Source organism: Microtus pennsylvanicus, chromosome 9 (assembly GCF_037038515.1).
Source record: "Microtus pennsylvanicus isolate mMicPen1 chromosome 9, mMicPen1.hap1, whole genome shotgun sequence".
Taxonomy (NCBI): Eukaryota; Metazoa; Chordata; class Mammalia; order Rodentia; family Cricetidae; genus Microtus; species Microtus pennsylvanicus.
In genome coordinates, this window is record NC_134587.1 from 28,897,030 (window position 1) to 28,922,500 (window position 25,471).

Below are 25,471 nucleotides of genomic sequence, written 5' to 3' on the forward strand. Positions count from 1 at the left end.
CATTCTCAGTCTGCCACTACAACAGAACACATCACCGAAAAATAAATTTTAAATAAGTCAATAAATAAGAAAACATTTGTCTACAAAAGCCTTTGGCTTTGAGCCGGCTTAATTGTAAGTCTCAGTATTGTATCTTGGCGCTTGCTAACAAAGTCTTCCACTAAACTGCCTGCCAAGGAGCAGTGAAGCAGAGCTCCAGCAATTCCTTCAACAAGCTACTGAGAACGCAAGGCTAATTTAGCGGGGCAGGGCCAAGCGCAGCTAACAAACGGCTCTTCTGTAAGAGGGAAACAAGCTGCCCGTGTGCTTCAGCAGTAACTCTCCTGACCAAGCAGCTCTGATAGGGTTCGAAGCCTTTCTCCTGTCAACGTGCAGCTGGAAACAAGTTCATTTCCATCTGCAGCAAAGGAGAAACGGCGAAAGTATGGGCTTCGCCCAGCGCCCACTGGCATCAGCCAGATATTGGGGTAGCTGGGTTGCATCCAATCCCTTCAGAACCATGCTCTACTTCTTAGGAACCCAGGTACCTTTGCTACACCCCTTCTATTTGTACCAAGTAGAAACTGAATCATGACATGCAGGAAGTGAGCCCTACCCCATACCAGCCCTTTGAACAGGCTGCACAGGCTGCAGAATGTCACCTCTGCTTGCCACACACAGGGTGTCAGGCACGGCCTGGAAAGCTGAAGCTTTCAACACCACGAAAACCCACCTTCATCCTAGGACTGGCTCTTCTTTATAACGGCAGTTAACTGAACTCATCTGTCCTGATTTGTCTATGTAACAATGTGAAGAGGACCCACAGAGGCAGCTGTACCCACACTGACTACACAGCTGTACCCACGCTGACTGCACAGCTGTACCCACGCTGACTGCACAGCTGTCTGTACCCACACTGACAGCACAGCTGTACCCACAGCTTTGGGCTGCACCATTTCCAGTTTCCTGGTCTCGGTTTCCTTATACGAAAGGCACAGAGATGAGACTAGACTAAGAGCGGCAACTCCTCAAAGGCCCTGTGGTTTTGTATATATTTCAGAGCCGTTTTTCTCTCTGGAAGAATCATTTTCCATTATCAGTTCTTTCTGGTCCCTCATTTTTATTTTCTTATGAAGACTTTGCTGGTCACATGTCCCTGCTGAGAAATTTTCCATGTGACTCTTCCGCTCACACAAGAGATCACCGTGAGTGAGTGTGTCAGCTTTCCACCTCTGGCAAAAATACTTGAGAGAAATCAACTTCACGGAGAAAAGGTCTGCTTGAGGATTCAGTCCATAGTGGACTGGACTGCTCTAACTCTCCATTGCTTTTAGATCCATCATGAAGCAAAAGCTTATTGGGTAACAACACGTGGCAGAGTCGACGCTGGCCAGGAAGGGAAGATGGAGAGAAAGATGGGGAAAGATGGGAAAAGGGGAGGGGAAGTGAAAAAAGGGAGGGACGGAGGGGGAATAAACTTCATAACAAAGCTTATCCCCCAAACATTTGTATTAAGCTATGAGGCCAACAGTGCAACCCATTCAAGAGGACTGACCCTCAGGATCCAACCTCTTCCCAAGGTTCCAGCTCTGGGGTACACTGGGGGTATAAGCCTCCACCCATGAGCTCTCGGTGGGGAGGCACCTCACATGCACACCTGGACATTAAGGCCCTGGCATTTCCAGCTGTCTGGTCATCCTGGGTCCTGACAACCTTCCCATCCTTTGATCATCAAACTAAAGAAAGCAGCAGCCCTGGCCACACAGACCCCCGTGTACTTTTTTTTGAGGATCTGACCATGGTCTCTCTAATTTCAGGCTTATTATGCAGCAGACACGCAGCCCTGAAGCAATCAGCAGCCAACATGTCTCTCTCTCTCTCTCTCTCTCTCTCTCTCTCTTCCCTGCTTTGTTCTTTCTCACATCCTCGGGAGTCCTTTCATTTTCTTTCCCCCTCTTTCCTGGCTCTTCTCTTCTCGCTGGGTCCTGCCGGTACAGCCAAGCTTATTTAGACCCATTAGTGACCCGTGATGAAATAAAATCAAATGAGAAATCACCGCCTATCTTCACCGAGCACAGCCACAGGATTAGGTCTCTAAGCTTCTGAAGCATTTCGTGTTAACAGCGCTAAGAGAGCTGGAACGTAAAAGCTCACGAGATGAAATGAATTCAGGACGGCAGATTAGATCAAGCACTGCCTCCTCGTAGAAACATTCTAAACACAGCTTTCTGTTGAACCTTCTCCCATGAGAAGCTGATAAGGTTAGGAGAAGTTACCCAAACCACGGCTTTTAACCAACATCAGAAGCAGCATCTCCGCAATTAATAAAACCGGAGCGGAGCTGTTTAACGCATTCTCCAGACGCAAGAATCACTCGTGTGGTGAGGATTTGCTGTTCAATCGGGCTATCTTCTCTGCACTGACCTATGGACTTAAGACTCATAACCCCCACGTGATTAGCGCAAGTCCAGGAGGGCTGCCAGTGGCAGGCAGAAGTGTGGTCTAAGTAGGCGGGCACAGGAATGTATCATTATGATGGACGTTGTAGACATTTGGGATAAAAGGCTTTTAAGAGGGGTTTAAGGCCAAGGACGAGTTGTTGAAGAGGTCTTTAGGCATGACAGCCTTTCATACTCAAAGGCCGAGTACAATGACACACAGATTCTGTACATTGTTGTCCCCAGGAAGAAAAACCAGCCAGGACATACAAGGCACAGGTGGAAATGGTCAGTGAAGGCCGCACAGGGAGGAGGATGCGGGTACTTCCCTTCCTCACCATCCCGCTCAGCCCTGAGTCAACTAGACCAGGCCAGATACCACTTTGGAATGTAGAAGCCTTTGTTTTTGAACAAAAATCTTGAATTTATATCTAGATGTTAAGTTATTCCATGAACGTTTGCTTAAATGTGGTATAGCTATGAGACAAAGACCAAACTATCCTAATGTCTAAATTCTAATAGTGCCATTCTCCCTTCTCCTTCCCTTGACCGAACATTTAAAGTCACACTTCTCTCCAGAACAAGGTGACACGATTCACCTGGGAATACGCCATATTTGTACTGGGACCTGGGGGACAATCACTGACTTCAGCAAAGGCCCAGCAGTAGAACAACATCTTTGGCTGTGTTCCAGAAATCTAAGAAAGAAGCAAGACCAGCAGAGGCAAGAGCGGCTTCCACTGGGTCCTGAGCAGCAGAGGTGAGAGTGGCTTCCTGGCCAAGTGGCCTCTGGGGGGGGGCAGCACTTGGGGAAAGGTGGGACGGCCCCTTTGTCTGAGCAGAGCACAAGACGCTGAACAAAGACCACAGCCTGGCACACGAGCAAGAGTGTAGGGAAGCAAAAAGACACAAAACAAGAAGGCCATTTATTACACAAAGCAGAAAGCTGTTAACAAAGTCCGAGACAGTGTTGGTATTCAACACCCTAGCCCCTCCAGACGGGGTTCCCATCTTCTCCACTCTTTCACCTTCTATCCTGGACACCAAAGCCCGTCAGGCAGGCAGGTAGGACTCTGGTCCCATTCTACAGCCAATATTTGGAGCTCCAGCCTCCCACCACGCCCTGAGTTGGCAATAGACAAAATGAAGAAACTTAAACAGAGGGATCTTGCCTAACTAGAGCTCCATTTACTAATCTTCAGCTTTGTGGGTTGTGAAAGCCATTCATGTTCACTTGAAACTACATGCTGAATCTTTGATTTCTAACACTTTCCCAGACTAGCCAAATATCGCAAGATGCGCTCTCATGGTACTGGGCCACAGCAGCAGGCATGCGGCTCCCCATCAACTGTGCCATCAGAAGGAAGGGGAAGGCGCCGGGACTCAGAACCAGATGGCTAAGCTGGAGGATCAACGTGTTAGAGATAAGTTCGTTTTCACGTAGTAGCATTTTTCTATTTATCACGGTCTTATGACTTACCTATCAGCATCGAGGAACACCTGTGAAAGGTGTCAGGTCTGGAAACTAAGCTCCATGAAGAAAGCTGGAGAGAGTGCATCTGGCCATGATAAGCACCGCTGGATGGAGATGCTGCTGGCATCCCAGGAGAGGTCCCTGATTCCAAAAGGCACTAAGTCGTCAACGGCAGCCTCTCCCACCCCGTAGATAGGCTTGCTGGCTGCACAGGAGCTGCCTAGCATTGCCTCAAAGATCAGCTGCAGTTAGAAAGCAGAGCAGGAACCCGGCAGCCTGCTGTCCATGTACAGCTCTGCATGAGGGTGTTCACTACATGCTTCTCAAAGATGTTTGGAGAGAGTGTGAGGGGAGATTCTCTGAAGGAAGCAGAAGGCACCGAGGCCACTCGTCCTAGTCTGTCTGTATCATATCAGGGAGATCCTTATGGCTATGAATTGTAAATGATTCATTTTCATTGTCTATAAAATCCACTGTGTGTTTACATACGATGACATACATGTGGTGTCAGAGGACTTGCAGGAGTTAGGCCTCCCTTTCTGCCGTGTGGGTTCCGGGTGTCAAACTCAGGTCTCTGCCGTGTGGGTTCCGGGTGTCAAACTCAGGTCACTGATGGCAGGTGCCTGTACCCCTGAGCCATCTCACTGGCCCTCCTCGTGTTTTTAAATGTTGTCTGTACTTTAAGAGCTACTATAGCTCCTGGGAATTTAAAAATTATCTCCCTGCTCCTTTTCTTATTATGGTCTTAGAAAGCTAAAGAAGACGGCTTTTTCAGAAATCCTTCTAAATGCCTGCATTTGCTCATTCTTGCCTTCCACGTCTCCGGTAAACGATCATCAGAGGCCCTCTTTGGCTCTGAAATACACCCACTAGGTAGAGTTCTAGAAAGCAGGCACCTGACACCCAAATTCCATCTGCCCTTTGCTGTTCACCCACCCAGCAGCACTGAGCAACCAATCAGGAACTATTCACTACTTCACGACAGAAGAGACCCAGGTGAGCCTGCCTCACTCCCCTGCTGAGGCAGGTGGCTTGTATTTTTCTCATCTGGTTTACAATCAGGGGGATTGGAACAGCAGCTAGACTAATTAGAGTAGGCCTCAAACAAAAAACAAAGGTAAGTGATGGGTTTCTTATTGACACGCCTTCACCATGTGAGCAACAAACAGAAAAACAGCCTTCTGCAGTGCATCCTGTTGCAGTACACCGGGCAATCGGCGTGTGGTTTCATCCTTGGGCTGGTCCTGGGTTCTATAAGTACATAGATGGAGAAAGCCATGGGGAACAAGCCAATAAGCAGCACCCCTCCATGACTTCTGCATCAGCTCCTGGCTCCAGGTTCCCAACCTACTTGGGTTCTTACCCTGACTTCCTTCAATGATGAATAGCAATATGAAGGTATAAGTCAAATAAACCCTTTCCTCCCCGTCTTGCTTTTCAGTCATGGTGTTTCATCGCAGCGTAGAAACCTTAACTAAGACAGAGTTCCGCTCTAGCTCGGGATAGCTGAAGGAAGAACTGCCAACCTGGTAAATGTTCTAGAAACGGTGAGAATGCAGGAGACAGGTTGGGGAGGGCTGAGAACTTTGTGGAACCAATGGAAAACCGTACTACAAAGAAATGCCCAGACCAGACCCTCTTCCAAGCAGAAGAGATGAAAGTGCTCCTCATCAGCGAGTGCTGAGGAGACATGGCAGAGGACCAAACACAGTGCCGGTGACAGAAAAGAACCAGGACAACTTGAGTGGCAGCGGTTTCTATGGCAACAGCAGAGGTCAAGCTAGGAGGCTCCCAGCTGTTAGTAAAGCACACAACAAAGTTATGGCTCAGAGATGAGAAAGAAACGAATGCAGCTCCTTATGAACAAAACTGGTTTTTACTACCAATGGAAGCTCAGGAAAGGGACTTCCAGACTATACTTCAGGAAGGAGGAAAGCAAGCCCAGCAGGAAAGTCGGGCAAAAGAGTAGAAAGGGCAGGAGATGAGTAGGCAATTTTAAATGGATGCTTCCAGCTGTTTCTATAAAATAACAAAACTCACGTCTACAATGTGCTGCTAAGCTGATTGGAACTAAAACGATCTGGCAAGAAGAGCGTGTAATTCGAGAGGCTGGGTGCATTAGAGAACTCTGCGGTATCCCCTTTGGATACTGCCTGGGATCGCAGAAGACCCCAGGATTCAAGGCCCCAGTCGCCTGGACCAGCACCAGGGCACCCTGCCACTTCCTCCCACCCTAAGCCTTCCTTAAGCTGGTCTCTCCCAGGCCGGCTTAACAGACTGAATGCCCCCTGAAGGCAGGGCGGCTTCCCTGAGCGAGGAGGAGGGGCTGCAGCTAAGAGCTGGTTTCCAGGCAGAGGAAGACTGTGTTCTGGCAGCTGAAACCCCTCCCAAGTCCGGAAAGTAATCCCCTCCTTCTAACTGCAGGCTGGGCGTGGCTCTGTTTGTGGAAGGCTTTGCTGAGGAGGGCCTTGTTTGGCTAGCAAACAGGCTTTGAGATTAGCAATTTGTAAAGTGGCCGCGCGGACTGGTAGGCAAGGCTGTGTTTGCAATCCTGGGTTTTGCCAGGGAGGAGGTTTCGGTGGTAGCCCCCCACCCCCACCCCCGAGGTGATGCGAAAAGTATGTTGGGCTAGAAAAGTCAAACTTCCTGCCGGAGGTTCTAGCAGATGAAGTCCAATAATCACAACCCACATCAACTTTCTTCTTAGAAAACCCATCCCAGCATGGTCAGCTCTGGATGAATTACTAAAGAGGCCCTAAATGGGCATTCCTTCATTACCGTTCCTGCTACCTGGCTGCCGGATTGGTCTGAGGAGAGGGGCGGAGCAGTGTTGACACTGCTTTCTGAACTTATGGAATCCGGGCTCTTTTTCTCATAATCCTAACACAAACAAGCAGAAAGTTCACTGGCTGGAGAGAAACTGCAACTCACAGCTCTGTGACAGGGAGACATGATTAATGAACTATCTGCTATTTGGATTATCTCTCACCCTGATGAACTCCACCAGGGGAATTGGTGCGCAGCCCTAGTAACAACTGGTAACGGCCCTGCGACTCAACTTCAGAAGCAGCAGAAAGGATTCCACTTCTGTGGGTTGCTAAGGACAAAAGATGTTGTCTGGATGGAAACACCAGGCTGCTCTAACAGGCTCACCTGTTCATAGTATCATATGATGCCAACGTACAAAATGTTTCACAACCCTTGCTGCAGAACAGACCTACGCACGGAATGCCCAACACACTCCCTGGATGGCTTCCCATCCATGTTTAGATGCTTGAGTCTACAGCCACTGCCAACAATCTGGAGACTATGTCCTCCCTGCAACAAGAAAAAACAAAGCTTGCAGTTCTATACCCAAAGAGAACTACATGTTGGTAATCCCCAAGAAGTCTGGAATTCATCGACCACATTCTTACAGAGATAATACTGTGGAGTTTAAACCCTAGAAAAAGAACCAGGGGCATTAGGCAGAGGTGGCTCATACCTGTCATCCCAGCACTGGGGATGCAAAGGCAGGAGAGTATCTGGGTTCGAGACCAGCCTGGTTCTACAACAGCCAGGACTACATTGAGAAACCCTGACCCAAAGAGAAAGAGAGAGAGGAGGGAGACAGGGAGGAAGGAAAGAAACAGAAGGCAGTGACTAAGAGATTTCATGCTGAAGCCATGCAGATATGCAAAGACCGTCCCGTGTATTTCACAGAGAAGAGTAGACGGCATAGCTCAAGTGAGCCAGGTGGCTAATATCATGCAGACAATTCCCAAATACGAACCACTAGGTCACTCAAACTCCTATGAGAAAGATTCATAAGGTCTTTTTAAGGTGTTTTTTAAAAGTCCCCTTCTCTTCCTTCCTGAAGTCAGTACACAGAGGCCGAGGTCACCATTTTGGTGTTCTTACCTCTGCACACCAATTACATAACTTGAACTGTAAGTAAAAGAAGAGTGTTGCCTTGGAAACCTTAGTATTAACCTTAATTATTCTTATTAGTGTGCTGACTAGACAACTGCCAACAAGAACTCAGGGACAAAATCTGCAGGGCTAGTACCCAAATCTACCCCAACAAAAGAACAGGTTGAAGCAAACAGCCAAAGGCATAAAGCCAGTGGCATCCAGATTAGTCCCATTATGTTAACTTGTTAAATGATGATCAGTCAAACATGCTGCTGTCCAATGAGAATACAGCCAGTACTGCTCACTACGGCATGAGTTCTTTTGCCATCTGCCAGCATTTCCTTCCATGTTCCAAGTGAAGAATGGATGCTTCACCACTGTTCCTAGAACAACCGTATAACTTTTCTTCACTTGGCTTTGTGAGCAGTGGTTGTTGACTGAAAACGGTGTGTTGGAATCATTTAGGAAGAACCTTCATATTGTGGCTCAGTGTAGAGTATCTGCCTAGCATGTGCAACGCTCTGCTTGGGTTTGGCCCCAATACCAGAGAAGAAAATGAAAGGTAAGGAAGGGAGAGGGGGAGGGAGAGAACCTTCACGTTAAAGGCAGTTCTACCTGACACTGATTTGAACCTCCCTACAGGTATAGGAACAAAAATCAGGCCCCAGTGCTCAAGCTTAAGATAGAACTCTAATAATCGAGAATTTGTTTTTATATTAGGCTCACCAATCTGCAAAACGCCCAGAGGCCTTCGTCCATCTTCCGGAACGCTATCCGGCCATGGAGTTCCTTCCGAGACAAGCTATTTTAGTACCCAACACTGGAAGCTTCGGGCCGCCACAGCTTGAGTGTGCAGGCTGGAGGGTTGGAGAGGTGGACAAGCTGTTCTGAGGCACAAAGCCAGAGGTGCTGTGGAGGACAAGACCGCAGGGAGCAAGGGCACAGCCCACAGACCCGTGACTTCCTCTCATCTTCCTGAGAGATACTTCAGGAGCCTTCAGTGGTTTCATTGGGACATAGCTTTTATAATGAAGGAAAGGCAACCCCTGAAGCCTTCCGAGCCTCTCTGAGAGAGATATGAAACATAACACAAATGTGTTTGATTCTATCGTGTCCTGTGCTGCTGGGGACACAAACTGACTGGCATTATTGTCCTGACTGGTTTTGATTTTGTTTGTTTGCCACTTGTCCCTCAGCTACCACTGTTCTCTCTGCTCTGTGTCCCAGAAGGGTGACCCCTGGTTATTAGTTGATGTTCCCAGCCCTGTGACCCAACTTAAGGAAGGATTTAATTGGGTTCACAGTGTGAGGGAATACAGTCCGCCACGACGGCAATGACATGGGCTGGAGAAGGGAGGCAGCTGGTTACATCACAGGGTAGTCAGGAGGCATAAGAGGCCTCCAGTGGATGTGGGGCTGGCCTAGAACTCTTGCAAGGGCCCTCCTCTTAAAGGTTTTACAGTTTCCCAAAACAGTTGGGGACCAAAACAGGGACCAAGATTCAAATGCAGGTGTCTATGAAGGGCATTTCATATCGCTATTCAGGTGATGGTATCACTCTCTGAGGAAGTATCAACTACGTGCTGTGCCAGGGGGCTTCCAGTTGGGTTCTAACCCTGGGGGCAGGGGAGTTACTGTCCGGAGATAGGAAGGAATGAAAAACCAATGGTGTAACTTCTTTGTCTTGCTGGAGCCATTATTGATACAATTATCACACTTGGTTAGGCAGATCAATACTATGTCTATTCCTAAATACTTGTTTGTACTCCCCAAAAGCAGCAACAATATAAATAAAAGAAGAAAGTTCACTTGGTACCGATCAGAAAAACAAACCTATAAAGGTAAATTGGATAAACAACAAAATGCCCTTGACCTTCTAAATCCATTCTTCAAAAATTTAGCCTAAGAAAACATTTTAGAAAAGTTTCAAAAGGTGTCCTTACGAAGGAATTTATTACATTGTCATATTCACTGGAAGAAATTGTCAACATAAATGTACAAAAGGAAGAGAATAGGTGAATTGTAGCGTATCAGCTTGATAGATTAAAACACCACTATGAAATATTAATGTTCAAACTCTATAACTTCAGAAGCTTATATTAACAGTGAAAAATAAAACGTATTTGAAAATGCACCAGAATTTTAATTATATAAAAACATGTGTGGGTCTAAAAGAGATAAAACCTCACAGAGATAAGAGCCCTGTGTTGCAGGATTAAAATGCTAAGTATTATAAACTTATTTTCTAGCTTATCCTTTAAAGTAAAGCAAAGGGAATAGGACAAGGGGCATGACACACTCCCGAGAAACCTCATGGCCCCAGCTGGTGTGGTAGGGGTTCCTTCTGGGAGACCAAGGCTCCTCAAGGCCTTCCAATCCATCCTCAGTTTTACGGGGGCTGCTCAGCCTCGGCAGGGCAGCTACCGACCCACTCGCCAGGATGCGAAGGTAATAAAACCTCATCGGATGGCAGGATGTGCTTTCCTACTTTTATATTCGTGTCTGGCTGCATATACTGAGTATTTGCTGACTCTAGCTGGAACAATTTAGAACGAAAGCATTTTCTTAGGCAATTTCGGTTGCGCAGGGCTTGTGGGCTCTCTCAGACACTGCACACTTTCATTAGGAAGTGGTGGGATGAGCTCTGTCATTGGAACCCTCGTTGGAGGCTTTAAGATGTGCCTCGCACTCCTCCTTAAAGAGATCCCATCTAGCACGGTGATAACAGATTGATGGCTGTGACCTTCTTCGCATTCTTCTAACTCCTTTTAAAATGAAATCAAGGCTCTTGCTGCTGCTGTCTATGGGCAGGGTGCCAAGGCAATGTAATGAGGGCCGCATATCATCGCTCACTCTCAAGATTGTCTTCAAGTTCACCGTTAATGCGCTACGCCACCGGAGAACATGCCAGAACTGGGGGGGTGGGCAGTCCAAGGGAAAGGTGCTTTCCCCATACCCAAGGCCTATTTTCTTGAAATACCAGTTGTCACAAAGGCAATGTCTTCCCATTGGAAACAAATATGACAGCATATTGACATTACAGCAAAACGCTTCACGGGCAAGCTTCTCTTCAGGCCTCAGCGGTGAACTGATGATTTGACATTGCCCTAAAGTTTCGAGCCTAGCAGGATTGCCTGTCTAAAACATTTACCATATAGAATATATTCTGACTCGAAAGAGTGCTATTTCCATTCCACATCTGAGCAAATGGAAATTTACAGGAACTGTACATCAATTCTAGGGTATCCCTTGGATTGGGTATTATTGTTTTAATAAGGCAAGGATTGATGGGCAGGCACTCTATCATCACCTGGCTGAAAAAGAAACACAGAAATTACGCATGGCTCATTTCCCCCCATTCTCTGAGCTGATTAATAACTCTGGGATCATGCGCTCATAATGCACTTCCCAGCTTTAAAATGTTTTCACACCGGGAATTACCTTATACCTTTGACAGGGCCTTCCATACAACGCAGAGCTTCATAGTCTGTTCAGTTTTTGGATGACTAAATATTTTGTGAGTGCATGTGATAGCATGTGTATGAGAGGTGTGTGTGCGTGCATGTCTTTGTGTGTACAAGTGTATGCCTGTGAGCATGTGCGTAGGCACATGCGTGGGTACACATGTATGTATGCATATGTGTGTTTGTGTGTGTGTTGAAAGAAACTGTGTGTGTGTGTGTCTGTGTATCTGTGTCTCTCTGTGTGTGAACACTAACACAATAACAATAAAAAGCAGTAGAGTTACCTTGGCCTTCTAAGACAGACAGACATTGGTTCAAGTCTCAGAATGCACACCTAATGCATGGCCTTGTAAGTATTACTCTGTCTTTTTTTTTTTTGGATTTAAAATGGGGATAATATGGCCTTTGGAAGAGCTAGAGAAGCTGAAATTTACAGAAAAGGTCTGGCACACACCAGAGCGCTTGTTCGTGTAGGATGCTATGTCTACTGTCTTCTCAACATCCTCTTGTTTACTGTCTGAGCCATTTTCTTTAAAATATTTAGATTCAGAGAAGAGCAAAAAGAGTGAGAAGAGTTACAAATAACAAGGTTAGATTGGGAAACTACCCCAGAAGGCATTGCGACCTACAGTCTCAGCCACTCTCTGTCCCTCAGATGCTGCTCCAGCAAAGGACTCACGAAAAGTTATCCGTTCCCATGTGTTGAGTCCTGCGTGAGATCAGCGGTACTTCACCAGCTGGCATCCCTGAATTCTGATTAAAACTGTTGATCAAATACAAGAAAATATCTCAAACAAATAATTATCTTTGGTCAACCTGACGGCCAACTCTACAATGTCCCCAAAGCATACTTGGTATTCACATCTTTGGTACCCGCTATACACAGGGAAGTATGCAGAGTCTATTACACAGCCAAAAGAATCAGGTAGAGATGATGATATGCAACTTCAAAAACATATTATTTGTTTATTTATTTATTTGGGAGGTGCCAAGGCATGTGTGTGGATATCAGAGGACAACTTGCTGGACTCAATTCTCATCTTCTACCACATGTGTTCTAGGAATCATACTTAGGTTGTCAACTTGGCAGTACACCCCTTTACCTAGTGAACCATCCTGCCAGCCCATAATTTTTTTTAACCAACAATTTAATTTTTTTCCAGAAAGGAAAGACATTAATTCTATATTTAAAGAGTCCATTGAGTGTCTTACACTGTGAGTCGGCACAGACCAATATCACTTCATATAGTTGTCTAACTCCTGAGAAGATGGTAAGCCATCTTGAATCTTCCAGAGAGAAGAAATAAACTGCATACAAAGCATCAAGACTGTGAGCAGCCTTAAATTCTTGTTTTTTGAATGGAGATCTCATTTATTCAGTCTAGCTAAAATAGAGCTTTAATGTTTGATGCTCCAGCCTCCAGTTTCTGGAATGCTGGGATTATAAACTTGTGTTGCCACAAACCTGGCAGGAGATTTTATTTTCTCTTATTTTTAGCACACAAAGTAGTAAGTTTCCTTGTAGTGTTTTTATACTTGATTTTAGTTGCTCTTCTCCCTACTTCCTTCCCAAAACCTCCTCACCCCCTCTCCCAGTCCAACCCTCCCTCCCCCAATATTCCCGCCTCCACCTTCACATCATACATGTTGTTACCCATGCTATTTCTAGTCCCTAAACTCTCGCTCCTTTCACTGGCCTCTTTCTAATTTCCTGGCATCTCTACACAGCCATTCCCACATAAATACACAGACATAAACTAGAAACTAAGATCCGAGGATGAAAACCTAAAGTGTTTTGTTCATATGACCCAGTTACCACATCAGGGCATAAACTCGAAGGATTCTTTATATTTCTATAAAAGTATTTGTTCTTCCGTGTTGACAACTGTTCTATTCATCATATCTAGGAAACAGCATCAGTACCGATTATTCATCAAAGGTTGATAATATAATACTTAGACATTTCAATCACTACATGTGACTTCTGTAAGTAAATTAAGCTAAAATTTCTTCTTGGTTGCTTAGACAGCCTTCTCAGCAAAGTCAAGCACGCGCCATGTGCAGAAGCCTGCATGGAAAGAGACCTACTGGCCAGTATCAAATGTTAGCAGGTATGCCACCTTAGAAGTAAATCTTCCAGTCCTAGGAAACCTTTAGATAACCGCAGCCCTGTTTAACATCCAACTAACACATCATGAGACAATGACCCAGAATCGTACCACCAAGTCACTTCAGATTCCGAACCTTTAGAAACCATGACAGATAATGAATTATTACTAGTGCTTTGTTATACAGCAATGACTACTTGTTATAATAACAAAGGAAATTTGGCAAGAATGTGGCTCAGAATAGCACAGAGCTGCATAACCCAAGGAGCATGGCCAAAAAATGATGGATGGGCTACATGGCCCAGTTCTACAAAGAAGAGTGGTTTTCATACACAGACCATTCTCATATTTTAACCACTTCACACAAAGATAATTGACGAAAATCCTACACTAACTCCAAAAGTCTACAAACATTTAAATGATATATTTGTTTGTATAATTAAGTAAATTATAGATGAAAAAACTATAAAGTTAAAATCCAACAGGTTATTAGGAAAACTATTAGCAATGTGGAATAGGCAGAGAGTTACTACTCTCTGTGTATAAGAGAATGGACAAATCAATTTTAAAAAACAATTGTTCAATAATAAGACAGAAAGCAGACATTACTGAAGGAGTCAAAGAAAAGTGGTCCAAAGTCTGAGTTCAAGTGCACTCTGCTATTTGGGATAAGAAAGAAAATTCAGCAAAAAGACTGATGAGTGGCCAGGCGATAAGGGGTCAATGAGGACATTCTGAAGTCTAGGAGAGAAGGGCTCAAAAGGGTTTTCATTCATCTTTTGTTGCTAAGGACACAATACCACAGACTGGATTCTTTATAAGCAAATGAGGTTTGTGTACCTCACAGGCTGGAAGCTGGAAGTCCAAAAGCCATGACATTAGCCCTATGATGGACAGGATCACAAAGGTGCAAGTGTACAGCAGAGGAAGACACTGCATTACCAGATGGGAAGCCAGAGAGCAACTGGTAGGGTGGGGTCAAGCTCCAGGGTCTAAGAACTCATTCTTCTGAGAGCTTAACTAAGGGTTTCTAAAAAGCTAGTTTTAGGCTGTCCAGGGCAACACAGTGATAGTCTTGTCAAAAAAAAAAGTGGATGGACAGAAGGAAGGGAGGGTGGGAGGGAGGGAGGAAGGAAGGAAGGAAGGAAGGAAGGAAGGAAGGAAGAAAGGAAGGAAGGAAGGAAGGAAGGAAGGAAGGAAGGAAGGAAGGAAGGAAGGGAAAAACAGACACAAACAAGTGATTTCTCAATCTAGGTCTATTTCTTCTTACTTGGAGTCCACTGTGGGTCAGGGCACTGCTGTGGGCTAATACTCCTGTACACTGTAAATGTTTGTCATTCGTATTGGTTTAATAAAATGCTGACAGGTCACTAGTGGGGCAGAAAGTATAGGTAGGGTAACCAGACTAAGAGAATTAAGAGAATTCTGGAAAGAGGAAAGTCAGAGACATAGTTGTCATCTAGAAGCAGAGGAAGCAAGATGAGAATGGCTTACTGAGAAAAGACACATGGATAAACATAGATAAGAATTATGGGTAGTTAGTAATAAGCCTGAACAACAGGCCAAACAGTTTATAATTAACATAAGCCTCTGTGTATTTATTTGGGACTGACTGTGGGACCGGGCAGGACAGAAACTTCGTCCATAGGGCACCTCTCCCATATCCTAGCTTCCTATGTTTTAACATCCCAAGTGGCTCTAAACTGAGGGAACAAATTTGATTAGCCACCACAGCACAAAATGAGAGTTCTAAGGGTCTCACACCAGCAATTCAATCGTCTAACGCAGAAGTGACTCTTGTCGAGCCACAACCCATTGGCCAGTTTCATGACCTGTCAAACCAGGAAGAGGAATCTTTCCATATGATCAACTAAATAGAGGTGAACATGAAAAGCTCCATCACAACCAGACTTCCAGTTCCTCAAAGGGCCTGATATCCAATCATCCATTTCCATGACAACATCCCAAGACAATGTGTATTAAGCACATTTACAGATGTAGAAATTGAAGGATCAGGGTCAGTGAGATGGCTCAGCGGGCAGAGGTATTTGCCGCTCATCCTAATGACCAGAGTTCAAAACAGGGACAAGTGGACTGGAAAGATGGCTCAGTGATAAAGGATGCAGACTTCTCTTCCAGAGGGTCTAGGTTCAGTTCCCAGTGTACACGTGATGACCCACAACTGTCTGTAACTTCAGTCTCAGGGTATCCAGTACTCCCTTCTGGCCTCTATGGGCATCAGGCACACTCACACAGAACACTGACTCACATCCAGACAAAACATTCATATGCACAAACATAAACAGGGACCTGCCCTTCCCTGCATAGAGGGAAGAAGGACCCTACTCCTCTTACAAGTTACCATCTGACTATCTCAGGCACATGCATGCAAATCAATAAACAAAACAAGAACTTTTAAATAGAAAAACCAATTGAAGTATCAAAAGTCCCATCAATGTACCTAATTAGTGATAATACAAGATTCAAGCCTCTATAATGAGGCCTGTCTCTCAGTTTTCTGAAGATTTCTTTTCACAAGTTTATATTGATATTAAGACCAAAAAAAAATCAAGGTGATTGAAATCTTAGCTCTTATGGTATATATACCATAGACTGCAACACCCTACAATTCTCTATGCACGTTATGCGAAAGACTGCCTTTTGACATGGCCGGGATCAGTTCCTTCCGACATATTCTTGGCTGTGACTGACTAATGCCTACAATGGAAGCCAAAAGGGCTCAGGATGGAAGAAGGCTTGGCGTTTCCTAATAACACTTGAGTCTCCTGTCTCTGCACCTGTCACTGAAGATTAGCCCTCAGAAGAGTTGTGTGAGCGCCTCCTTCATGGTAATGACCAACTTTGGATTTCCACACTCCCTACAGTTCTAATTTGCAGGCTGCTGACAGCCCAGCGTTAAGGAAGCCAGCCTTTATGTGTTAAGCCTTAAGATACACTTTGCCTCTCTCAGATATGTGGGGTCTTGGTACAGTTTTAATAAAGCAGGGAAGAGCTACAATGGGGGGGGGGGTCTCTTTATCGCGAGGTTACTAATTCCCCAGCACAGAAGTAACACTTTGCCAAAGAAATATTTATGAAAACTCCAGATTCCAAGATCAAAACAAAATATCACTTGGCACTGAGATAAAAGGACTACTTAGGATGGGAAGACGTTGCTCCAAAGAGTATGTGATTAGCTATACAAAGAGTATGTGATTAGCTATACGCTCTTATTTCTTTCAATCTTTAAATTCCATGTAGTAATTGTTAATTCATAAGTTGGTGTGTGAGGGAAGTACTAAACAAGAGAGCCTCAGCTGGTACCAAGTCAAGCCCTTGAAGTCTTGTCCACAGCCTCCTGTTCTTGTTTCCTGGGCTTTTGAACAGAGAGACAAAGGGATGGTGTTTCCAATGTCAAGATGAAAGGCACGTAACAAAATCTCAGAGCTCTCAATCAACTTCTAGTCTACCCCAGAAATGAACGGGTACGTTCAGAACCAACTCTCATCTTTTTCTCAATGCTTTATGAAGCAAAGGAGCAATGCAGGAATCCACCTCTCAACTCACTCGGCTGTCCTACAAGGCCCTGCCAGCGTACGTATGTGGTGGAGGTGCTCACAAGCCTGAGAGATCTAGTTTTTTATTCTTCTATCAATCTGCTTTCAGACAGCCCCCCACACATGTATTTTTTAACCACTAGAGAATCTGAACAGACTCATATGGGATCATATGCATGAAAAGACTGCGTTTGAATCTTTTCAGGCCTAATTGTTTGCAACATATTTCCCTTGCTATCATTTCCCTAGACTGTAAGAGCTCATTCCTACACTGCTCGCTTCGCCAAGATGGAAACTTCCACCGGAAAGTGGCTTCCCATTATGAGTGCGGTTCATTTTTCACTACTTCATCATAGAATTCGGAATCCAGAAATTGACCTTTTTTAATTTTTTTTTTAATGTGCATTGGAGTTTTGCTTGCTTGTGAGTCTCTGTGAGAGTGTCCGGCCTACCCTGGAACTGGAGTTATGGATAGTTTGAACTGCCATGTAGGGTACTAGGAAGTGAACCCAGGTCCTCTGGAAGAGTGGCCAATGCTCTTAACTGCTGAGCCATCTTTCCAGCTCCCAATCTTGAATTTTTTTTTTATTTTTAAATTTCATTGGCCAATAGTCCAACTCCCTGCTGAAGGATATATGCACAGTTCCTACCCAAGAGCATTCCTGGGTTGTGTAAGAACCTTTAAGGGTTCCATATTCCTAAAATAGACGTACCATAGCATTTACTGCCCCAACGTGGGCATTTCTCTGAATAAAAGGGGGCAATGACACCACAGAACGTGAACAGGGACAAACTTACAAGTCACCTTCCTTCAGGTTCACATCCAAGACTTCAGCTTGGATACCAGAGGAAAGCTTGAAAGCCTCATCTCTAAATGGAGTAACTTTTAGATTTGGGGACCAGGTATTTGACCCAGTGCCTTGGTCCTTGCTAGGCTAGTGTTCTGCCACCAGGCCATACTCTCTACCAGAAATCCCAAATTTAATCATCTTCTTTTTTCCGGTGCATTCAGTTTTATCCAACTGGTTTTCAAGCTGTAGGTACCATCTAAGCATGTATTTGTTCGTTTGTTTGTTAATTTGGAGGCTTTTTTTGAAACAGGTTTCTCTGTGTAGCCCTGGCTGTCCTGGAAGTCACTTTGTCTGCTGCCTGAGTGCTGTAATTACAGGCATAAACTACCTGGCCCATCTAGACCCTTTGCTCCTACTATAGGCATTTTTAAAAACTCCTTCTGTTGACAGTTGAATTGAAAAAAAAAATCGATATTCCAAATGAACAGAAAATGACTCAGTTCTATTCTCAACACCTAGAACTAAACATGCTAACATCCGGCAACTGTTGTTCCGGAATGCTTTCAGTGTTTCCATTTTTAAATTACAGTAGTCATATATGGCTAGTTCATTCTTTTTAAAGCATTAAAAATACAGAAAATTAGAAAAATACTATAATGGTCACAAATCTAGTAATTTCGGGGCACTTAGCACATATTATTTCATTAAGTCTCACACTCATTCTGCATGGTGGCAGTGGTTTTCTGTCCATATAAATAAAGAAATATGTCCAAATAAAGAAACCAAGCCTAGGTGATGGTGGTGATGTGTGTTGGAGGAGGGTTTACGTACAAGCATTTCCACATTCCAGACTTCATTTTAATTCCACTTTATGCTGTCACTTTTGATAACAAGAAGATAGTCACTAAGAGATGTTCCCTAATAGAGAGGGAGAATTAGCCCTAAACTAAACACTGCTAACAGTCACATCTAGCAAATATCCAAATAACACCAAAAGTGGCAAACTGTTTCCAAGAACTTTGAAGGCATCCTAGAACAAAGTTCAGGATATATAAAGGTCCCGCAAGGCTCAGGAATTCATGTAGAAAATGGGACGAAAAGAATCTAAGAGCCAGAGGGGAAATAGCAGTTTCCAGACACAACAGAGTTGATGCACATTTGAACTCATAGAGACTGACTAGCTGAAACCAGACATAGTAGAAGGGGGGACGGTAAGATCTGACTAGCTGAAGCCAGGCACAACCCCAGTTGGGGGGGGGGCCATGAAGACCCACCTTAGCTAAGAAGTCATTAGCAATTGGTAGCTGCTAGAGAGAGAAAGTCTTCTTCAATGGAGGGACAGTAGGTATGCATCCATAGCACGCTAGGTCAGAACCCCTGCTCAGGAGTAGCTAGCTAGCCAACACAAATCAAACTCCATGTCTGTTTGTCTGAAGAAAGAGAAAGAACATGAGGTTGGGTGGGTAGGAATATGAGAGAGGATCTGGAAGAACTCGGGGAGGGGAAGGAATATGATCAAAACATATCACATGAAACTCTCAAAGAATAAAGGAAAGCATTATTAAAAAGAATTCTTACAGAAATACAAAAAATAGCCAACACCGCACACAATAAAAATCCACAATGTAAAGCTTCCAGGCAAAGATTACGAGTCATAATAAGAAACAGAATGATACAATCATAGTGAGGAGAAAACCAACCAGTTCAAACCACCCAGCTCACAGAGATAAAAATTAGCCTCCAAGAACACTGAAACTATTATAACTATAGCTCCTATATAAGGTTATCAGGTTCAAGATTAATCTGCAAAAGTCACTTTTATTTCTATATACCAATAACAAATACTCAGAAGTTAAAATTTAAAACAAAAAAAGCATTTATTATACTTTTCCAAAAGAAGCAGTGAAGGATAAACCTGGGAGAATGTGAAAAGATTGGTCACTGTAAACGATATTACATTGCTGCAAGAGTCCAGACAGCAAACTGAACCACACAGCGCTGCTGGTGGGCTGGAAGAGAATCGCCGGTAAAGTGGTCATTCTCCACGAATCCATCTATACAGTCCCACTGTCGATCAGACTTCTACCCAGCCTTTTGCAGAAACTGGCAGGCCCATTTTAAAATTTATGTGAGAATGCAAAGGAACCCAGAGTAGTCAAGACAGCTTGATTTCAAGACTTAGCACCCAGCTGCAGCAGTCAAGACAGAATCAGCACACATATCAGTGAAACAGGGGTCCAGAAATTGCAGCCGATGAAAAACCAGGCAAATGGCTGATTTCTGATCAATGTGCAGCTCCAACCAATAGAGAAAAGGACCAACTTTCAACAGAGGCGTGGAACAAATAGGAATTTGCAAACGATGAGCCAGATCTTACTCCCTATGTGGAAAATCACTCAAGTAGATCATAGAGTAAAAATTAAAACCCCGAATGGGGAACCCTCTAGTTGGAAATATAGGAGAAAAATCTTTGTAACTTTGGGTTAAGGGATGATTTCTTCATTTTCACATGCAAAAGACATTTTTACAAAATAAAATAGGTGATACATTGAATTTCATCGAAATTTAAAATTTCTCTTCTTTGTCAGATACTACAAGAACATGAAGAGATAAAACAGAGGAGAAAGAAAATATTTGCCAGCAAATCTTTAATAAAAAACTTAGTATAGAATTTATAAAATGGCTCAGAAATGGAAAAGCCAACAACACAACTTATAAAAATGTTCAGACACATCACCAAAGAAAATACGCAAGGAATCAAGAGCCCATAATGAATCCTCAGCACAAGGCAGCACAGTCTGCTTGGGTAAGGATGCAGTGAAAATGGGCCACTTGTGTACCACTTGTAGGATGCAAAGAATAACATTGCCTTCCCTGGTAAACGGTGTGACAGTTTGTTAAATTGGCTTAACCATTTAACCAACAGCAACAATGACTTCATCACTACCATAGGACCCAGTCCTTGTATTCCTAGGTGTTTACTTGAGAAAAATGAAATGATAAATAGATAAATAGACAGACAGAGATGATAGATAATAGATAGATAGATAGATAGATAGATAGATAGATAGATAGATAGATAGAGACTTATTCACAGACAATCACAGTAGCTTTCTATGTTAATAGCCCAAAGCTAAAAACAACCTCAACGCCCCTCACCAGGTGAGCATACAAACAGACCCTGATATTAACACCAATGGAATATCTTTCAGCAGTAAAACGGATTGATCTACTGATACAAATGATATGCATAAAGCTCACAAAAATTACCTACAGTGAACAAAACCAGAACAAAAGAAGAGAATATACCACACTCTTAGTTTAAGGTTAGAGAATATGCAAAGTAACCTACAGTGACAGACCGCACCTCCCTGCCAGGAAAGAGGACAGAGAGGAGCCGGAGGCAAGACTTTCCAAGAAGACCTGAAAGCATTTGAGGTGATAAATGTGTTCATTACCTTGATTGTGCTGATAGTACCACAGACAATGGGTGTCTAAACTTTGCAAATTATATGCTTTAAATATGCCAATTTATCGTAGGTCAATTACACCTCTGAAAAGCTGTTAAAAATAATAAGGCAAGCCTGCCTATTTGAGGTCACCCTTTGCCAACCTAAAGTTTGGCCTCATTTCAAAAATGTCTTGAACAGCATTTAGGAACAGACTGGTACTGTTAGGCTTAATGTCCTGTGAAATAGTCTAAACTAATTGTTCCAAAGGCCTGTGGCAGCAGTTTTCTGAGATTATATCAGGCGACACTTTTCTCTTTGTGTCGACATAAACTGATGTTGCCACTGGATACCAAACAATGCTGTTATTGCAGTCATCTCCACAGTGCGTTGTATTGTTTCACTCAGGAGAACTGAGAACAATGCCCCGAGTTCCCTGCGTCTGGGCCAAGCCTGCGCCCATGCTGCCATTTCTGCAGCAAGCTGCTCAATGCAGAGGGCAGATCTGAACGTCAGCAAGTCTGCCGGGTCCCGTGCCCTCAGGTATGAGAAAGAAAGTCAGCAACAGTGAAAGAAGGAAGGACAGAGGGACTCATAAAGGGAGCCTGAGTCAAGCCCCACTTTACAGATACCCCCCATCCCCCATCCCCCATCCCCCATCCCTCCACGTCATCCCAGTACCACCGCCACCCTCTCCCAGAACTTTGCTTCGAACAGCTACCTCAGCCCTTCAGAAAGGAATGTGGTGGTGATTGCTGATTTCTGCATAGCTCTCTCACTGCGTCTTCTAGTCCTACCCTCGGGAGCTCCGAGGCAGCAGACAGCTTCCCAGCTTGTGTTTAGGGAACAAGCACAAAGGTAAACACTGAGACATGCACGTACGTGTCCACCTGAACTCAGCTCCTCCACAACGGTGCAAATGTTCCCTTTCTTCTGCTTCTTAACAAAAGTGTCAGAAACCTGCATTTCTGTGGGGCCGTTCCGCCTCACAGTGATTTCACCTCATCGTAGGTCCGACACTAAATCCTATGTTTCTGGGGCTGAGCAGACAAGTCAGTTCATAAAGTCAAGTGTAAGGACATGAGTTCAAATCCCTAGAAGTCATGCAAAGCCAGACAGAGGAGTATGTGCCTATAAGCCCAGTGCAAGACTAGAGGCAGAAACAGGAGAACCCCAGGCCAACTAGCCTGGCAAAAGCAGAGGCAAGACCATGTCTCAAACAGTGTAAAAGCAAGAACCAAGATCCAAGGCTGTCCTCTGATGTCACATTCATGCTGTAGTGACCCCCACCTACTCTAAGTCTGGGCTTCTTAAATAAGCTCTGAGCCACTGACAGCGTGGGTTTTGCTAAAGCAATGGTTCTCAACCTTCCTAATGCCATAACCACTTAATACAGTTATTAATGTTGGGGTGACCCCTAGCCAATAATTTTTTCCATTGCCACTTCATAACTGTAAATTTGCTACTCTTATGACTCATAATATTTTTTGGAGATAGAGGTTTGTTAGGGGGGTATGACCCGGAGGTTAAGAACCACTATATTAAATCACTATCTCTATTTACCTGCTTTAAAAACAAAAAAGTAAGTAATTTTCCTTTATGTATTTTTGTTTAATAAAAACTCTTCCTTTCTTTGAACAGGAAAGCATCCTTATGTCTAAGATGGTTCAAATAAAAACACACCTTAAACTATTACCCTGGGCAGTCTCTCTCGCGGGGCTTCTGTGCTCTTCCAGCGGCTGAAGTGGATAAGAGACAGTCTCAGCTCCAGACCAGGTCATTTCTGCCCCGCACACAGCTCAGAGAGAGGAAAGTACCTATGTGAGGAATTTGAAAGGCCTTCATTTCTCCAGGTCAGCATAACTTCTGACAGGCAGTGCCTGAGTTGGGTTTTGAACCCTTGACCTGATGCTGTGAAGCCTCGGGTCCAACTCTACAAGACTTGGCAAGCGTGACCAGCCTCCCCGTGACTCTTCACTTCCCAGTTCCTTTCTAGTCTCAGCTTTTGGACTGTGCAGTCGCTCAGCCAACTGTACTTCCATGGGGGTGTAGAGGAGTCTAGAGAGAGAGAAAGGGGATCATTAGCAGTTCTTTAGAGCTTTCCCAACATCCCCCAGTTTAGGCAATGATGAATGGCTGAGTGACTGGCAGACTTGGAAGTGTGCCCTTTTTGCCAATGGGATGCTAATGAACTTCAAGTCAAGGTGAGTTACTGAAACCAGGAGACCTAACAAGAGGATCGATTGTTCCTTAAGAGGCTTGACTATCTGGGCTGTCTGAAGACACAGCTAGGCCCTGAGAAAGTAGGGCAATCACAAGCTTGGTTCAAACAATGGGCGGGTAGATTTCAAACAGTGAAAAGAGCTGGGTGCAGGAGAGGCGAGGCTTAGTGCAGAAAAGAAGCAGACTGCTTGCTTTGTTCCATGCTCAATGCTGGATAACTAACAGCCCTTCCTGCCTGGGCATTTTCTAAATTATTGTTACTTGTTTGTATATTGAGATAGGATCTCATCACATCTCCATCCTGACTGCTGGGATTATAGTGTGTGCCATGATATGCATGGGTCTTTTCAAATATTCCAAAATATTAATAAATTCAAAGGTTGCTTCATTTAATATGAGGCCACTGCTCGATACCCCACACCCCGTGCTTTCCACCACGCCCATTTACACACACGCAGGCAGCACGAATTGGAATTAGTCAGTTATTAGCTATTTTTCTGTTGTTGTGATGAAAAATACCATGAACAAAAGGACTCAGAGAAAAGTGTATTTTTGACTTACAGCCCCATATAGATAAAGTCCTTCATGGCAGGGAAGACACGTCCGCAGAACACTGATTAGAATACAAAGCTACGGGGAACACTTCTCATTGAAGTCACCACAATGGGTTATTAAAAAAAAAAAAAGACAAAGTCGAGAGGGAATCAAGGAAGGGAGAATTTGGAGGGAGCAGGAGGGATGGGTATGAGCATGTTTCTCATATTATACATGTATAAATAGCATGCATATTGTAACATGTATAAAAATAAAAAATGTATATTAAAAAAGATTAATTCATTTAGCCTTTTATAGCAACTTTTATAATGCCACCATCTTTAAATGCACATAATAAGAAAATAGACTTGGCTGATAAATCTTGGTGGGAGTTGAGGGAAATGACATAGACTTGGCTGATAAATCCTGGGAGTTGAAGGAAATGAAGAGAAAGAATTAAATGCCTACGAATGAGCTATGCCGAACAGTCAGTTCTTCTTACAAGTAAGTCTAGCAGGGCCTCTAGGCCATTGCACCCGCCACACTGCTGGTAACATGGCAGGGATGAGGCCAGAGGAAAGGATCCCAACCTCTACTGAAGGCCAATGTCTCACCCTCAGCAGGCAGCCACGCCTCCGCTGCTAGCCTGGCCTTTCTCCTGCCGAGGCCAAGGGATAGCAACCCGAGAGTCACCTTGCCAAGAATCATAGGGCTGTTTTCTGAATGTTATTGATGAAAGAAGTCAAGCAAAAATAATCCATCAAAACCAAAGACAGTAATCTGCCCTCAGCTCAAGAGCCAATACCAACTGCGTAGCATTAAATGCTGTGTCTACTGGGTTGAGCAGTTCTGGAGTCAAACCCAGGCCTGAACAAGTGGACCTAAGTCTGATAAAGTAAATAAATAAGTAAAAGATTCAACCGAGTATAGACTACAATGCACTTCCTGGATCCCAAGCCTCTACCCCAACTGGTTGTCAGGCATCAGCAACCAGTCTTTTCTTAGTAAGAAATAAGTTGGTAGAAGAGCTTGCCTCAGAACAGAAACATGAAACTGAATGTCATGAGGGCAGAATGTTCTTTGCTAGCTCCTGCTGAGCATGCTCTGTGAGGTTCATGAACCTGGGAAACTCAGCTCCTAGGCAAGCACTGGGCCCTGTTCATTCAGCATCACAGGGCTGGACCCAGCGAGCTTATACATGGGCAATGCTGGGCCGGCCGCTGTGCTCTGACTCAAAAGTGCTACTTCTACCTGTAGTTTGGGGGAAGAATAAGGTTTCAAAAGTCTCTGGTTTCACTACGAATATTCAGGGGCATTGAGTCACTGTAAAAGAAGCCATTCCATTCTAGACTAAGCCTTGCCTCTGGTCCCCCACACAGAGAGAGCTTTGAAAACTCCAGATGGCCCAGAATGGGCCCTCGCTACCTACGACCACTGGGTAGGACTTGCTTCATGACATACATGCAGTAGGTGGCATCTGCCAGTCTCCAAATTAGCTGCTGGACTCCATGTTGAAGGGAGTATGGGTTCCCTCCTACTGGCCCCAGTATGGTCCTCCCT

The 25,471-nt window shown here is 44.3% G+C and overlaps 1 protein-coding gene across 5 annotated transcripts in view; it reads right to left on the bottom strand.

Annotated features, from left to right (window-relative positions):
* Window positions 1-25,471, bottom strand: part of Lypd6b (LY6/PLAUR domain containing 6B) — a 161,733-nt gene that overhangs the window by 87,203 nt on the left and 49,059 nt on the right. The window contains exon 1 of one of the 5 annotated variants that reach the window (XM_075985266.1): window positions 18,980-19,002. The exons of the other annotated variants lie outside the window; for them this stretch is intronic. The gene's annotated coding sequence lies outside the window, so the exon portion shown is untranslated. Of the gene's footprint in view, window positions 1-18,979; window positions 19,003-25,471 lie in introns of those variants that run through there. 5 annotated transcript variants of the gene reach the window in all.